The sequence below is a fragment of the Varroa destructor genome, unplaced genomic scaffold, assembly GCF_002443255.2.
Source record: "Varroa destructor unplaced genomic scaffold, Vdes_3.0 BEIS01000005.1, whole genome shotgun sequence".
Taxonomy (NCBI): domain Eukaryota; kingdom Metazoa; phylum Arthropoda; class Arachnida; order Mesostigmata; family Varroidae; genus Varroa; species Varroa destructor.
In genome coordinates, this window is record NW_019211458.1 from 34,347,839 (window position 1) to 34,366,704 (window position 18,866).

The 18,866-nt window shown below is 41.8% G+C and overlaps 1 long non-coding RNA gene across 1 annotated transcript; it reads right to left on the reverse strand.

Moving 5' to 3' along the window:
• Window positions 1–5,728: 5,728 nt before the first annotated feature.
• Window positions 5,729–18,171, reverse strand: LOC147755598 (uncharacterized). The gene is made up of 3 exons (XR_015329140.1): window positions 17,658–18,171; window positions 14,924–15,434; window positions 5,729–6,072 (listed from the first exon to the last, which is right to left on the reverse strand). It is a non-coding gene; the product is annotated as an uncharacterized LOC147755598 (long non-coding RNA).
• Between the last annotated feature and the right edge of the window lie 695 nt (window positions 18,172–18,866).

Genomic DNA, 18,866 nt, shown 5'->3' on the forward strand with positions numbered 1-18,866 from the left:
TGGCATTAAGAATGAAACCTCTCGGAACACATATATTGCTTTGGGCCTATCTACGTTAGCTCAACTAAATATAGCATATAATTGATTTAGACGTAAATCGAACTATTTTCAAGTACAAAACTTGTTTTAGTTTTATAAGAAAACGTTTTTCTTTATTTTCCAAAGTAAAAGTGAGTTGGGTCATTGTCCACAGCTCCCAGATCAACTTATTTGTGAAGTTCACATTATTTATGAAACAAGAATACCGACATCGAAATTGACCTATAGGAAATCGTAGAAGCTTTTGAAATCTGCGAGATATTTAGCCATGCTAAGCTAATCATGGTCTTCAGTGCTAGACAGTCTAACTTCTATAGTCCAAATAGAAACGTATCTTAGCTCTACTCTCTATATTAGCTCTACCAAAATAATTGCCACCCGCAGAATCATTACGTTCACTCCTGCGGCCTACATGAATAACTCCTGTCTCGAACTAACGATGCTAAACACTCAAAAGGAAACTTACGGCCAGCTTACGCACTCATAGTATATATATATATATATATATTATTCTAAACGATGCACGAGCGTTACGTTTTACGATAGCTTTAAACAATAGCTTTTTATTTAAGGTTATATTAAATGTTCTGTCATGATTTTTTTAATTAGATGATTTCACTACGAGCAGCAGTTCTCTCTTTTATCTGGAGTAGCAAGTGTCGCTAATGAAACCAAATGGTCTCTCTCTCTCTCTCTCTCTCTCTCTCTCTCTCTCTCTCTCTCTCACACGCACACACACACACCAACATCCGTGCTTTTATTTCGACTCTAAATTGTTCACCTGGTTCTCCTTGTTGTTATTACCTGTCTGTTAGCCATGACGTTGCGTCGTCCGGTCACAAGGTACCGATTGTGTCCTAATGTCGAATGTCAGTATTTGCCTCATTTGTAGATAGAGACCATTTATAACCGTTGACTCTGTTCACGCTGAAACACCCGATTACTGCACCCCCATCATTACAACGCACTGGAGACGATACTAGATATAGCAAACATGATTCTAAAACAGATGAAGCAACCGGAGCTGACAACGCGATACCAGAGCTAGGATCGAGATGGACTCGGCGTGCTTCGCTTACCAATAGGTCTCAGTGTGTTTTCGACAATGAACACCACGACTACCAGCCACACCAGCATACAAAGGATATGTCCGCATGAGTCATTCATATATTTATTTATTTCGTTATGAACCATTGCATCATAAACCTGACAGCTTATTCGTGCTTGTATATTTTTAATATACGTGTATTGAACCTGAGGGTAAAAGTGAGATATGGGATAGGTTCTTGCACGCGCCGTCAAGGAGCAGTTTTCGTGGTCAACTGGGCCAAGAATCGCTGGTTCAAGCCCCACCATCAATTAAACAACGTTACATATGTATTAAAATAAAAACAAGTATATTTCCGTACTGACTCTAGGCATACCGGCATGACCCTAATATGCTTTTTATATTTTGATTTATATAAAATTTTATATAGAACCATGTTTAGCCAGTCATGCGTCAAAATTAAATGTAAATCAAGACGTCTTGCAATCAGATCGACTCGTCAGTGCATTGGTTTAACATATACCGTTAGACCATAGAAGGTATGTTTCGGTATTTGCCGAACTCTTTTGAAATATTCCAGTTATCCACGCGTGAGTAATCTAACCTTATACGCTTACCGTGTCTAATAATCGTGCGTCGCTAAATCCAGGGTTGAAAGCGGTGACGTTACCACTACGTTATTCCCAACGGCGCACTTAGGCATATTAAGGGCATTTTGACATAATGTTTTCAGGATCATGAAATTAACAAGAGTTCTATTAATAGTTTTTGCTGTAAATGGTAACTGGTGCTTGAACCTTTTGTTTAACTTAAAATTAAAGTAAAATTCATCTGGTTCGTACTTACAAGGCTAAACAATTAGGCGTCTCTAAGAGAGACGCGTGATTCTTCCAAAATTCAAACGCTGATAACAGCGCAAAGTACCTTCTCTGAGAATAGGCCGAAGTTGGTTCCTCTAAGACCAAGTGAAGGCCGCGGTAAGTTCTTGCTGAAAGGTAATGTCCAACTGCGCTCTTCGAGCCGTTCATGCAACTAGACTTGTCCACTGAGACAACTGTCCACTTAGAACGTCACTTTTAGGATACGTCTGAATAATGTGTCTTAGCTTGTTCTGTTAATCGAGTATTATCTTGTAAAATTTTTCAAATACATTTTAGGATCCGAAGCGAGTAATTGTGTAGTGAGGGGCCTGTGAAGTGGGACTTGAAGATTATCAGTTTACGTTAATGTGTATAGAAAGGCTTTCAATATAAACCATCCTTTGCTGGATATATGTTACCTTTTCAAGCCGAGATATTCCAGGCATATACACAAGCGCACTCTTATTCGTAGTAGAGCAGCAAATTTCGACCACATCGGGATACCATTATACTACAGAGTGTTTTATTGTTTACTTAACAAGATATTTTTATTGTCGCCTTCAGTGGGTTCCAATAACGTGGGTTTAATAAGGCTCGAACTAGGTAACCCTTGCATGTGGAGTGCGACCTGCAAAGTGAAGCGAGAATATACCATTGCAATTGCATTGTGTAGGCAGAACGAATGATGTCTAATCAGCAGCGAATGCCATAGGTTCCCGTTGCAATATTCGATTGTGATAAAATTCTGTCATTCTTCACTCTAAAGACAAGTGATGATAACTGTCTATTGGTTAGATATTTAGCACAAATAGCATTTAACTGTAACAAAAGTTAAGGGTTTCACTATTTATAGCAAACTATCTGTCCACGATATCTTTGATTTGAGCGCAATGTGAGCCCCTAGAAACGGAAACGAACTTCTCTACTTCACTATGTAGTCGCTTTAGCACTCTCCCCCCTACTGAAAAATGCGGAGGCAGTTGGTGGTCTCTCCAACTGAATGCGCGCCACGGATACGTTTACGTGCCCAGAATGTACTTCCGAGCCCCCGCCTGCCCCATCTCGTGAAGTTAGATTTCGGGAGCCAATCTGAGCAGCTGAAGAGCTGCTGCCTTTAAGCCACGCCAACGTGGGGAAAGCAACGCGATATCCCTAGGCAGATCACAAGCATGAAATGGCGGACAATCAGCTCCCGCTACTACGTTACCGCCGCTGCCTTTACCGCTATGCAGTGAGCTTCGCCGTAAGCCTTCGTCTAGGCTCAATACGGCAAGGCGATTTCTAGTGAAGTGGGTAGAGCTCAACGAGACGAGAACGGTTCCGTCCCGTCCCGTCTCGTCGGGAATAAGGTGAGATGGAGGTGGTAAGAGCGGCGAAAAAAGGGAAACAGACTATAGTCGAACGCTGAACGGGAAGATGCGCGCTGAAAAAGATCTTCCAAATCTTATCGAATTGTCTTGTCGCCTTGAGCCGTGTCGGCCGCTGCTTTCGTTCGACAGAATTTAACACTTTTGGATCGTTGAGTAGTCCCTGTAAAGCGGAAACGTTTGGAGGGTACCGATATCTGGAACGATGTCGCTGTGTGCCTGTGAAAAAACCAGGTCATGTTGTTGATAATAACTATGGGTACCCTACTGATAATATAAATATACATCTTTGGGTAAAATGACTGGGATGAAATCAGTACACCAGCTCTGTGAGACAATGATTTTTCCTATTTGTTGTTTAACAGCACAGTAGAGAACAGCAAGGGCCCTAAATTCCCGCGAGACCATTTTAAAGCCAGTAAAATCATCTGCATAAACGCATGTCGAAGGGTTCTTCCTTATCGCGATTATCTTTATCGTACCTGAAAACTCACAACACGATGGACGACACAATTCCGGCTAAACGCATGGCCACTAGCCGATTCAAACGCTGCTAGCGTTCATTTTTGCCACGTTTCGAACGCAGTATTTCGTTGCTGGAAACATGCGCACAGAGTACTTCTCTGACCAGATTATTCTTCGCCGAGCCTCCGGTAATCTAACTTGGAGTCTTATCCTAGAGATTTTGCAATTTGCTCATCTCTTCTTTGCAGCTTTCTTTTAGATCTTCGCAGTACGCACACAGACGATACGTGTCCTCCTTGCCATTTTCTGTCCGTCGCCATGTACGCCATATTTCATGATCTTCGAACCTATGCCAACTTGGTAAACAAAAGCTTGTTCAGCCGCGCTCCTCATTAATACAACGCAGATGATTATCCTAAAAAGTATGCCAAACGCACCTTAAGCCATGAGATGCTTCTACGAGACGATGAACTTCGCACAGGAAGACGGAGAACGATCGGCTACTGATTGCTGTCCAGCAGAGGGTGACGTGGTCAGTCACACATTTTTTGTTTTCATATGTTTCTGTCATATTAGTGCGTTTTTGTTTGCTTAGACCTTCCATTTAATGATACCATTCGACGTTGAAAACTAGATCGAGATAGAGTAAAGCAGAGAAAAGCGAGTGGCATTTGTAAAATGAGTTTTTAGTTTTACCGTTTGTATTCAAATCCTTCCATTGAGCTTTGATGTGGCAAAGACACAGACGATGTCCAAAAACTTCAAATGTGAGCATAATTTGAGTAGGGCTTAGTACGTAACGTTTGTGCTTTATTGGCAATTAAAAAAACGTACTGGATTGAGAAGTCTGAGCCTAAACAAGTAGTTAATATGTTACGGGAAGTTGTGCTATTTCCCTCCATTCAATATTTCGACGTCCGCGAAAGCCTTGGACAACGCCTATAACTAAACAAAGAGAACGCAATTCGAACTTTATAGAAGTGCCTTAGGGAGCGTAGGGTACAGAGCCACGTCGGCTTCATTAAAATATAGCAGGTTAAAGGTTTGAGGATGCAATCCTTAATGTGACTGGTTGTCGACGACCGGGAGTGCCACATGGTACCGAGAAATGTTATGGTGTAGAATCCTTCAAGCGTATATTCTTATTTTTTTCAAGGCTAACTGAATTTGCTACCTGCACCTGGAAACATAGATCCGCTTTAGAAAAATGCTGAAATGAACCCAGATGCTGATTTACTTGCCGACACTACGTTTCGCCTAACATCAAAAGTATTGCTCACAAGTACCGTTGCCACAGCGGCTAGCGAAACGGTTAAAACTAATGACGAATGGAAAACAGGCGGACATATTGGCAAAGCCGAGGCCATTGACCACAACAGGAGAGCTGCAAGCCCGTTCGTACGAAACGCATCGAATTTACCTATAAATAACAGCGATATTAAGTTATAGATTCCACATCTACCAATAACAACAACAATAGAATTTGTTTCTATTTATTTATTGACAGTAAATATGCTAACCTTAATCTACATATATTAGTAGCAGTTAATTAATATAATTCCGAGTTCTTTTAATAATTAAATTAGTTGAAAACTGTAATAACAACTAGTTTTCTCATAGATGAATGAAAGTTACTCCATGGTATTATTGTGATTTAATAATAATCTTTATTTTATTTAATATTTAACTTTATTGTGTGGTTGATAAAAGAGACGTCTGTCTCGTCTGACACCGTTGAAGACGACTCGTGAGGATAGGTCACAGATATTCCTTATTTCATCATATTAACCCATAAGCCTAGTAAGTTAAGTATCATGTCAGTATATTTTTTACAAATATCCATTGTCTACTTGGTACGCGCCCTGCGTACAGGGTCAGGACAGTTGTTATAGCATACACATATTAAACTGTCACACAAGTAGAAGCCATCACGCTTGATCTGATGAAGCCATTACCACAATGGCAGCTGAACGACGGCTGACTCCAATCGAAGTTCACTATTCGAAACCTGTTCCGCTTATAAAAAATACACTGTTTTTTCCCCTTCTGTAGAAGGCAGATCGACGCGTCTTCAATGCTTCACTTGTAGGGTTCTGCATAGTATGCACTGACGTATAAACCTTTCGCTACCGTAATCATTTCGGATTTGTCCGCTGGGCTACAGTAAGTTTAAATATATGTGTACGGTTCCCGCGAATTCTTGTCGTTCATTCAAATAAGGGGAGAAACAAAATTTGCTCCAATTGCCTCTCGTTTCGCCATGCTCCAACCCAGCAAATTTCTCCAGTCAGCCCTATGGACGGTAAAGCGTTGCTAGTTAGTTGTTTTAATCCTTACATTAACTTTGTGTCTTTGTGTTCATGGAGATTGCGTTTCTCTTAGACGACAGGGCTTGTGCTGCAGGTGTTTGTGTAGGAAGGATGGCGCACGATGGGTTACGTTAGGGTCGAAGAGGAAGCCTTTGTGTGAACGTGTGTGCATGTGTGATTTGTACAAGTTTATCCTTTTTAGCGCGACACAACGGGTTGTACCGTTCCCAGTTATAGAAATAGCTAGCGTGCCGCAGTGTTGTGCAATATCATGCCAAAGCGAAAGCTGCAAGGCGGGATTATTCTGGGAAGATGGCACGACATCGTTGAAATTCGAAGCTCGAAAAGAGCAAACTGTTATGGTACTCCTTTTATTTTACAAGGTGACCAATGAAGAATGCACAGCCGTCGATCAGTGCACGCTCAAACCAAGAATTGATGATGGAGAAGTATCCTGCTATTATTACTATTGAAAATCTGTGACATAAAATAGTTTTTTTTTTTTTTTTTCTGGAAAGAAAATTCTCGACACATACAGCCGATGAGATATACGTCCCAGGTATGTGTTTCTGGAATTATCAAGGGCACAGTTCTAGAGTGATGCATGATCTTTGAAAAGAAAACTTCAAAGCTCACAAATGTGGCGACTTGGCAGTGACATCCAAAGTGTTGATAGAAACGTTTGCAAAAGGAAATCCATATCAGTTGCGTATAAAATACGTTAAGAGCACTCTCGGTATATCTGGAGAAACCGGTGGGTCCTCGTTGTATGTCAAGGCATCAAACTATTGGAGCTTAAATGCCGCACATGTCTATATATCGTCGCTTGGAGCATGTATGTATAATAGTGTCAGCGAACTTATCAGGTTAGTTCGACCTTACATAATCGCAACATAAAATGGATATTGTAACGTGAACGAAAAGACGCTGTATGGTTCGTTGTCTGCTACGCCAAAAAAACTGGGCCTAAGTTTAACGTAGTCTGTATACTGTAACGTAATGAAAATTGCCTCTGCATAACGAAGTAATGGTCGGCGCTGAGACCGGGAAGGCAGAACGACTGAAAAACACATTTGAAACGGCTGTCCGTCCGGATAGATTTGTATCACATACGTCTTGTATCCTACCACAAAACTTTGACTGAAAATAATCACAGGCAACACATCGTTTGATACAGGGTGCTCGATTTCTCGAAAGATCAGTGAAATATAAGATTGACTTGCACGTCTAGCTAATATCAGGATCGATCAACGTCCACATTGCTGCAATATCAAAGCAAATCTTCGATTATCGAAGAAGTGTTTACTGCTTTTTTTCAGCTAATTATCTCTGAAGTTATTTATCTCAGATAATATCAGTCGCGTTGGATCGGCATTGATGTCATTGGAAAGTCCAGATGTGACGCTAGTAAACTTGCTAAAATTACTAGAACTTAGATTGCAAAAATGAATGAAATTTTAATTTTTTTACAAAAAAAAACTTTTACAATTTATTTGCGACACAGACACCAATGATATTCTGACTAATAATAAGATTTATGCTGCTTATGGTTAAGATAGCGTTATCAGACGAAATGGCGCTACACGCGTTTTTGCTGCTTTCGTCCTGAAATTTCGATGTGAAACATTCTCTCCATAGCAGTCAATTGATTACACAACTTGAAAAGTCGACGAAGTTAACTTGCAAAAGCTGACGAAGATCGACCTTCAAATGGCATCAGTGCCGGCTCTACGCAGTTCATATTACTTGGGCCATAACCCATCAATTCTTCTTCGACAACCTGATGCTAGTGGATACCTCAATGGATGCGACACATTTATCCGTTAGCTCAGTGGGTAACCTGTTTACCTGCTAATCGTCGGGACACGTTGTGGTCTACGTTCGATCCTTGGCGAAGAAAGGTTCGTTTTTTGCTCAGAGCCAGCCAGCCAGTCAGCCAGTCAGCCAGCCGTCTATCTGATGCAAAGCCTAACGGCGGTGGCGGACGTTCTTTCATTGGCGCTCACTGCCGTATGGAACTTCCCAGAAGGCCTAATGTAACAGAAGTGGCTAAATTGTCGTCGATTTTTACATCCGGTCAGTCGATGATAACACGAAGATATTTATTCATAACGTGGCTGGGAAACGAACTTGATCCTGGCAAAGCAATATTTTAAACTGAACTAACGAAGAAATGCAACCCATTTACAAGAATCCAACCCTTTTTTTCCGCAGTAAACGTTTCTGGATAGTTTAAAACCCAGCAAGCGCCAATGATAACAACGGAAGAGATTGTTCCAATACTTGGAATTCTTGTGCGTCGTTCTAACCATACGCCTGCTTCAACATGATGCGATTACTTATATAAAGCAATCGTTGAATATGCTGGTTCGTGTAGCTGTCCGTTGAAAAGCGTGTCTCTCAAGACCTACGTCCTATGCGTACTTTCTAAACACGGCTGCATGATATATGGGAGGCGGACCGAGTGGGGATGTTGTGCGGTCCACAGACGTCTGTATACATCCAGTGGCTGTAACTCTGTGTCCGGCCTCAAAGTAAGCGGCAGACTCTAAGTGAATGCCTACGGCCATTCGTAGCCTTCAGTTGGACTCTGCTGCGTTGTCCAGTGGGGCATAAGCACCATCTTGATTCAGTAGCCATGATATGCATGCCATGCCATCCTTCCATTGATGGTGGATACATGCTACGTCCGCTATATATACACATTCGAACGCTATACTGTTCGGACGAGTCAGGCCTGATCCTGCTGCGTTCACTGCCTGGGGCAGTTTCACATACGACAAGAGAAGCTACTGCTACGGAGAGAATGTAGACGTCGAATTCAGCGCTGTCCCTCCCAGGTGAATGCTCATTAGTGCTTATCAGCTCTGATTAGATTACCATCATCACATGCGCCCCTTGCAAGTTTCAACAGTCTCAAATCTTGATCGTTTGGACTTATATTCTCGTCGATAGATTGTTTGAACTATCAGTGATTCACATAGCTTTCAGTCGTAAGATCGTTGTCCCCGAACGGCTGTCCTACTCGGGAATTATTAAGGAATACGTCTCGTTAATTAAAGTCAAAACGTTAATTTTAGGACAACACACACGTCCCAGCCATGCTTCTTTGGGCGAACACCCTGATAACGAGTCGTTGTCGATGCATTTGAAACATAAAATCTATCTCCGAATAGAATTCTTTGAACGGATCCGTCTACGCGTCTGGGTACGCGACCGGAGAACGGGTCAGCTTTGCCACTTAACCGAAGCGGTAGAATCATATCTGCTATGGGGTCTTTTCAGGTACCGCACTTGCTTCATATCATGTCAACTGCTGATACGAGAAATGAAAAATGAAAATTAAGCAGGTTAGTATTTTATGATTCCAAGTTCGTATAGTTATTGCTAAACTAAAGTCGGCCACCCGAAACCACTAAACGCATTCGTTGAATCCAGCAAATGGGAACTTTTTTCGGAAGTATAGACCTAAAACTACATTCAGGTGCACAGAAACTTCTGTTGCATATAACGTTTCCTAGATGCTCTGTGTGGCTACAAAATGTCTCTCAAGAGCTCACGGGGGCCTAAAAGGACTACGTCATTCCTTCAACAGCACCGCTCATTGCTTCGTTTCGTTTCACGAGAAACGTTCGTATTTTAGTTTACTAATTAAAATGATTTAACCACTGCTACGAAACATGGTTTGATGATCAAGTATGAATGCAACCAATACCGTAATACGTCATTGGAAATGATCCACTAATTTTCTTAGGTTTGTCTACGGGTTTGTAGATCTGACTGCCAGGGTGATAAGCACGATCGTATCTTTGAAACAGTCGACTTGCTTGTTTCTCTATACAACACAAAACATGTGTACCCATAAGCGTTCGTTAGGACTAACGTTCGCCATAGAGCTTATCCAATTATCGAGATATTAAATTACGACAACGATGCGTTCTTTCCCGTTTGAATGGGAACAGACCCTGGTGCAATTGCCAGTCATTTGTCACAGCTTGTTAGCCTGGTCGAAGTTAAGTATTCGGTCCGCGCGCTCTCCGAAGTAGATATTTCCTTTCCGATCCTGCTCTGAAGCATCGTTTCAGACGGCTGATCCCCCCAAAAGCTAGCCCCCATTGCGGAATGATTCGTGTGCGTTCACGGTCTCGAACCCACAACGCACACGTGTTTGTAGGTTCGCAGCCAAGATTCATAGACTAAGTAATCGAAGGCCCAGAATTTTATCGAGTGCGCATTTATGAGATGATCGAAAACGCGGAAGAACATCTTCGAAATAATCTGTCCGGTCGACTTGAATGATTTCTCTAATAATTAGGTTTCTGGATGTCTCAACTCCGCATAGATCTTAGGCATCAACAGAACACTTCGTTCCAACGGTGCTGTTGCGGCTTGTTTGTAATCACATATCGACAGTACAATATGGCGATCTGCAAATAATTTAGACACGGGATAATTTTTGTGCTGTGTGGATAGTCAGAACAACGCTATTTATTATTATAAATATAAGCGTTGTATAATATATATAATAAATAATTAATATAGCAGCAAAAATTCTATTTGGCGTAAAATGGTTCTAATAAAATACTCAACCGTCTTTGAGGTTAGCGGCAGCTGTAGCCAATCGTCTTCTAGCTGAAACTGAGTAAAACCTAGGATTCGTGAAAGATTTTGGCAGCCTAACTGTATTTAATCAGTCCATTATTCGAGATCATGGCCGCTTCTGCTGTATCTTTTTTTTAACTTTATTATGCCAAATTTAGGCCTATCCCGCTGAGCCTATAAGATTCGGAGGCAAACAGCTCCGCTTGAAACAACGTTCGTTTTACAGCGCAAATTTTTAAGGGTGTGGGAGACGGCGTACAGATCATTCATCACGAGGACTTCGCAGGACCCTGCACCTTTTCAAAACGCTAGCTTTGACGCACGAGTCGATGAAGGTTGTCTTCTCCAAGGGGCCACACGTAAGCCACCAGAAATGCCCGATCTGCGATATGGATGCAAAATAGAGTCGTTGCGTTCTCAACGAATACGGAGATCCTCACTGCTATATGGATTTCGTCTATTCGTGAATGTCGCTACTAGCGTTCCTGGTCTGTTTTCATGTTCTTGCGCCATGTCAACAATATCAAACAAGAAATACCCGTCGGAGAGCGAACGCAGCGTTCGATTGGCCTCGAATTGAACCGTGTGATTGATTGTTAGTGAGTTACAGCTTTGAACGTTCTCAGGCCAGATTTAAGGCCGAATTCCTTATTCGAAGAAAAACTGTGGCAAATATCAGACCGAGTGCTATAAGCACTTATACAACAAGATTTTTAAAGGAAGTGGAAAATGCTTATTTTGTCTTTGTTTATTCGCTATCGGGGAAGTTCACCGTTAACTGAGACCCGGCCTGATCAGTACTATATGAACTGACACTAAATTGTCCCAAACTGATCTTTTTTGATAAACTTGACACTGATTTTTTTTCTGAATACAATGTTCTTTGATGCCCAGTAAAATACAGTGTATGTTTTTGTATCTAGACACGCACAACGTCACCGGCAAAAATACTGTCTTTGTGATCTTCGGTACGTTTCATACATAGACGAAACGATCGTAAGGGAACGGTGTGTGAACGGTGGCTACAGTGAGTTACTATACGATATCCTATAACTCCTTGAATATTCGTTTTCCCAAGATTTGTTGCCTAAACTTTACGACGGTTGTTATGAAGATGACACCCAGTCTATTCACGAATTCTGTTGCTTGTAAAAAAATATGCTCGTTTGTCACTGGGCTTCCCAGATTTTGTTCGTTCCTTTATAATAGCCTGCCTATTATCTCTACGTGAGTTTAACTAATGCGTGTAGTAAATTTTCTGTGTGTGTAATTTATAGCCGTCTCTAATTGGCTTCGATGGACTAATTGATTTAACTACACAAATGTTGACTGCACAAAAATTCTTCATATCATGACTGTGCGATCGTGGCCTTTGTCATTATGAGATACTAATAAGTTTTGCTTTAAAGCCGGTTAAATATTACTGCAGCGGCTTTGTGGACTGATCAAAAATTAGATCTTAAAGGGATTAAGAGCTAAACTAGACAGACATCACTGACGAGACGTACCGTGAGCTGTCCTGCATTGGACCTCTCACACATAGGCCGGTCAGCTTGGCCATCCGATTAAAGTTACTTGATGAAGATGAAGAAGCATTGATTATTGTGGATGAGAAACAATTGGATATTATACAGTATGTAGAAAAGAAGGGTTGAAATCTTTGAGCTCATTGGTCAAATTGTTATGGTGCAATTCTTACTGGTCGCTAGTGCCCAGGCTAGCGTAAATAAACATTATTTCCAGTTGTGCGGCAAATAGTTTCTACTTATTTTGCGACGGAAATTTTTGTCATCCTTCATCATCTACTCCTGATTGGCGTCACTGAGCCGCTTGCTAACTGACAGCGTTAATCTTCGTCAGACAAATATTGGTCATCAGTTTATCTAAACCTTTTCATAGACTATTAGCGAAAACCAAGTACATTTAGTGTTAGCCCTAGAGAGACTTGTGTTTGCGTGTTAGCCAACTGTGTCTTTGATGTTCCGTAGACGCGGTTTTGACGCTTATCGTTACCGCATTAGAGCCAATACGGCTTCAGTTCTGGCAAGCGATTGCTAAGAAGGAGATGGTAATGAGTCATGCCAAGATCCCGCCTTCTCAATAATGCAAATAACCGAGACATCAATAATATCGTCGACTTTGAAACATTTACAGGTTTAATATCACTTCAATTAGGTCGTCATATACGAGCCTAATTTCGTCCATTGTAATTTCCTTGCAGACTACCAGCAACGGTGCCCTGCGAAATTGGCCGGGCTCGTTTTGCGGCAGATGCAGCCGACTGTTCTATGATAATCAACGCATTAAAATGATGTAGATGCTTTTTGCAATGACATTTTTCCTTGACGTATATCAGACGGCATAGCTCTGCTCGTTCGTCACAGGGAGGAAGTGATTTTCAGTATATAAATGAGCATACACAGTAGTATAATTACCATTAAATAATTAGTCTCTAACTTTTATGCTATTCTGTCTCGTCATAGTTTGATCTAACTTCTTATTGGACATGGCATTCTCAAAGTTGTGTATCTTCATTAATCGTAAATGGTTACGCTTGTCGGCTGACAAAAGCTCACCTTTTCAGCCAGCTACTTCGGCGCCGCGTTCCCTCAGCAGTTCCCCTCTGAGCACAGCCCTCAGACTCGATGAAACAATCGAATCGTCGAGCTCCGACAACCGTCACCGCACGCGTGCCAGCTTCAGGTCTAAGCGGCCATTTTGAAATATTGCAAATCAACCTATTCGATGTGGAGGTCTCTCTTACTGGGCGCCGCAAAGCTTACCCTTTAATCAATTACTACCCGTTCTTGTCTACCGTATCTACGAAGAACAATTGAAAATGATAAGACCTAGGACTAGAGTATTAAGCAGCGCTGAACTATCACGCCCGTTACCAAATGCTAAGTTAGTAATAACAACATTATCAAACGGGCTTGGCCATCAGATATTAAATATATTAGGTCATCAGCACATAATATATATTGTAGGTTTAAAACAGTACTATTCGGCGCGGGTTCATTATGCACAATAGAGAAATATTAGCTTGAAAACAAGACCCTTGGGCGTTTTTACTCAGCAGTTTTAAAAAAAAAAATTACCGAATTTCTTTTCTGTGCAAAAATAAAACAGAGCGGATTTCGTCTCTACGAGCTTTTTCAACCATGTTTTAAGTTCGTGATCCGTGTCGACTGTGGTCACCATCAGACCGGGATAGATGGTCGGCCAAGGCGCGAAGCACTTGTTAGGTTCCGGTAGTCAAACTTGCTTAACCACTCTTGGCCATCATTTTAGCAATAGCAAATAGTTCGGACTATTTCGAGTTGAACTTGTTAGCTTGACACAATACCGTTACAGCACGCTAACAGAAGAAGAAGAGCATTTTCTAACGGTATATTAGATAAATAACAAATGAAGAGCAATAGAAGAGAGTTTGTTAAAACGTAGAAATTTTCTTTCCAAGCTAATATTTAATACTATTTATAATAAACGTTTTCAGATATTGAAGTGTTTATCTAGATAGGCTAAATGACTTGAACACATCTCGTCAGTGTTTATGAATAAGTCCGTAGTCTTGTCTACGTCTATTTCGTAGTAATTACGTTCTGTGAATTTTTGTTAGCACTCTAACAATGATGTCAAACCGTATACATCGGTGTACATATTAGACCCTATGGGTAATGGCGACCAGACCAAAAGTGTCTTCCCGGAGCACTTGCGTACCATAACTGTAAAATGAACGGGTAGTTAAAAGAAGGTAAATACAAATAGTGATAAAGCAGGTATGTGCTCGGGAAGTCTATCATGATCTTTATAAGTGGACATTGCACAAGCTGTTTAATAAGGTACGAAGGCTTATGGGAGCTTTCGTATAGGTTCGAGAGTTTTGAGAGAAATTTTTAGCGTAACATGTGTCCTGTTTTTCTCATTTCTAAAACATGATTAGATGATACCGTGTATTACAAAGTACAAAGGAAACCAAAAAGCTGCTAAAATTTGTTAGGGCTAAAGCAGTCTCAAGCAGAAGCTGGAGCTGGAGCTCTCTGAGATATATTTGTGAAAATAGTTCTTCTTTTTCTTGTTTCAAAGAACACCGTCTGTATAAGCATGCATTTAAGATGAACAATAAAAAGAATATTGCATCGAGCCAAATTTTGATCTGTTTCTGATCGGATAATGTAACTTCCTGAATACCATAGATATACTCTGCTCGTGCACGTTCAAGATTCTCCTCACCGTGCCGGGGCGTCGGGGTGACCCCATGCGGCTCGATCCATCGTAGAGCTAGTTATGCGGCGCCTCAAAAGTCATCACAACGGAATGACAGGAGTCTCTGAGAAAGGGCTCCGGTAGAAGGGTCGGGGGTGGTCAGATTTATTCTTCTTTCTTGCGCATCAGCTACGCAGCCAGGAAACCAGAAGCCATAAGTGCTGGGATTGAAGACGAGACCTCCACTTCTGCCGTATTCCAGCCCAACAAGGCCCATGCGTTTACACCCCAGTTCGTGTGCTACTTTACAACGCCCATAAAGTGGCGCGCTCCCATAAATGGGATAGCCATTCGCATTACACGAACTTACATCGTTGCCCTCTCGAGTCCTGTCCTAAGTTGCTTCACTTGTTCCCATTGCCACGACCCCAGTGCGATTCTTTTGCTACCTCTTAGCTCGGCCAGTGCGCCTCCTCATGGCAAAATATGGCCCATTTATTCCAAAACGACGATGATGACAGCGATGACAACATGTAACCTAAACAAAAGTGGAAGACTATATCTCTTAGCATAGTAATATTGAGCCACACACAATAACAGTATTTGCGTAACAACAGCATAGCGCGACAACAAGTCGTGCGACAGTTCAACGTTTTGATGCGTGAACGATTCTATTCTAACGTCCATGGATGATGGTACCTTACGTGACCTACTCGGATTAGCCGAAGATCTAGTAAGTAGTCATAGGTATCTTGTTTTACTCATCTGAAGAAGGTACGAGTTGAACGACCTGTGCAGAGTAACTGATTGAATTGAGTTGACAATCGATTTTGCTAAGGCAACATTTTACGCAGCGAATCTTACGTTCGTGCTGATGAGACCTAGCACACTAGGTTAAAATGTATGGATCTCCTCACACAGTAATCGTATTCGGAACATATGCAACTAGAAATTTGTAATGATGGACACTACCAGCAAGCTTAGACCTCGTAACATGACACAGCACTGGCAGGGGCTTGGTGACTGATGGCTTCACTTTCGATGATCTCAGCCGCTCTCCTTCATTCCGGTTTAATCAGCGTGGAAACGCAGAGCCCGAAGCTCGAGGGCTGGAGAACATTTCCAACAGCGGACCTCGTTCCTAAGATAGCTGAGAAACAGCGGCCCACCATTGATTGTCGTACTCGGTTGGATTGAACGACGGTTAGACTATCCTGGCTTGGCAAACTCCGCATCCGCGCGCAGAATGGCCGTATGTAAATGAAGTTAAGATTGATGACCTGCCACGCTTCCGCTGTCGTTTCGTTGGAACGCGCCAGCGACAACTTTTAACGTCACGTCGACTACAGGAACGACAGATATCAAAGGAATTCCTAATGCATTCCAGAAGTCGTTGCTTAGTTAAGAGCAAGCAGGCACACGAAGTCAGAAGCGGCTGTGAAGTCATTTATCTGTATATAGTAATATCACGGTTATGATTCCGATACGACCACCATGCTAATAATAAATCAGACAGAAGAAGAAGAAAGAACCTTGTCGTCAAATTGGGTAGATATTGATCCTGCTGATTTTTTTTTACAATTATTTGAGAACAAATCGAACGCCTGTCAACTCAGCAAATACGTAGCAGCTTCTTAATCAGAAATGAAAAAAAAATCGATAAAAAAGGCAGAATTTGCTCGATGAGCACTTTTGAATTCTTGCAGCGTTATAGTCTTAGAAAATGCTTTTCTTAGTTCTTAAATTAGGCCACAAATGTCGTGCATTGCAAATCAATGGCGGAGCTTGGACTAGGGGCCCTGACTCTTCCTATCGGGGGTTTGGACGTCCAAGCCACTAAATATTTCGTAACGAGCGCCCCTTGCGAATCTACAAAATCGGAATAATTTGCGTGGCATCACTTTGATAACGTTTTGGTTCTGTCCTCTACTTGAAACTTGGCGCAAGAGACACTCGCAGGACAGTAGTGTGTACGTGCGTTCTCTGCTTAACCGTGTGTGGCCAATTTTAGGTGGCTTTTGTCGCCTGGGCTGTGCGAGGTATTTTGACCCACTCCGCCTACCACAAGGCGATGCGGAGTACCTGCGTCCATGTGGAACTCTCGTTCTTTCTTAGTTTCGTTTACTCGCACCATTTCACAGACCGTACGTATAGAAGCCTCATTCTCCGTTTTTACGACGAGTTGGTAGATGTATTTTTGTTGAAAATGTACTTTGCTTTTTCCACATTTATAGCTATCACCTCCGTCTACGCAGCTGACTGTGGGACCTATTTTGCAGTCAGGAGTTGGCGAAGTGCTTTCGGGGTGACAAATGTTCCTAACGCTAAAACAAAACGAAATTCTAATCGGAAGAACATCTACCTATAAGAATTAATTTATAATCTCCACCTTTTTCCTCGGTACCTCTTCGTCTCGTTCACATGCATATCAGGCGTGTAACAGATGGTAAAATGATTCTAGTAAAGTTTAAAAATTTGAAAGTATTCATCTTTCAGGGCGTAGTATAAGCCTTTTGCGATACAAAGTCCTCCCAAAGAACACACCTGTATTCCAAAACACTCAGCCGATACAAAGGCGAACTGGTTTTGGTGCATTTCTTATCTAAAATCCTGTGTCTGTTAAAAGTATAGCAAATGCTGGATTGCGTCGCCGAAAAAGAAACGTCAGCCCACGGATATAATAACGAGCCAATCCTTTAATTAGACTATTTTCCTAAGCGGAACCCAATACTTTCATATTTAGCAATTAGTATTTACCTACCTCAGTTACAGTCTGCGAAGCAGAATCTGGTTAGCTACCTTTGCTCTGTTCCACGAAGATCTGATGTCTAAGCTTCATACATGTTGATATAGTCTGTTCACCGTAAGACGCCACTGCATCAATGTGGAAGGAGGTGTATTGAGGGGTTCTACCATTTGGACGTTCATTGCTGTGGTGGCCGAAAATTTCACTTTAGCGACCAGTATTCTTTCTCTGAATCACCCCCCGTTTCACCGCTCTGCACCACATCAATCTCGGGACCCAATGACTATCGTTGGTAGCATCTTAGGATAATGGGAAAATAGACGTCGTGTTCGGTACAACTTTCAGAGAAGAGAGGGATGTATGAGGAATGGAAAAGGCTGTATTGCCCTCTTCCCCGAAATTGTCTACTTCTCCTGAGGTTCGCTTCAATAACGTCGTCAACACTTTTTCCATCGTTCTGTGTCCAATTTCGCCCGGCAACAGCCAAAGAGCAAAAGCATCGGCTGACCTTCAATCCGTGTCCGTTAAATGTCCGTCTCGTTACCAACTGATTCTTCAAGCGCTATAGGGGACGACAATGGACGAGTCACTCTCTCTCCTTAGCAAATTTAGCGATGTATGCTTTCCTAGGAACGTTTGCCGACAGATGGAAAGAAAGACATTTTTAGTGGCGTTTCGTCGTCGTCGCTCAGCTCGGTGGCCCACTGCCTTCGTTTGGACCCTGAACAAAACAAACCTGATTTCTCGTTGCTAGTGTAGACATTTTTGTTGCCTGTTACGTGCGAGCGATCACTGGACAACAACCCAGACAAAGAACAAGTATGGCTCCAGGCGTCTCTTTCCATTTGGCGCTTAGAACGATTCCATAAGCTCACGCTGCAATTGATCGACTTATGATCAATCTTGCTCAGCAAACGCTATCTAATGGCCAGCTGATCAGGCTGGAGTATAAACACACATAGCGAAGCGGCCTATTATTTAGAGATAAAAATGTAAAAACGAGAATCCTATAAAGACTGCATGGGCCAGGTCAGCGACAATATAGCAAGCACCTAATTGCGATGTATTGAACAGCGACAGACTGCACATGAGCACTTTCATTTTAAACGAAGATAGTTGTTAATACAGAATAATGTTCATTATTCCACCTTTTGTCTGAGTTTGTTGTCAGTAACAATTTTTTTTTCTAACACTGGGTTTACTTATTGTTATATTATCCATCTA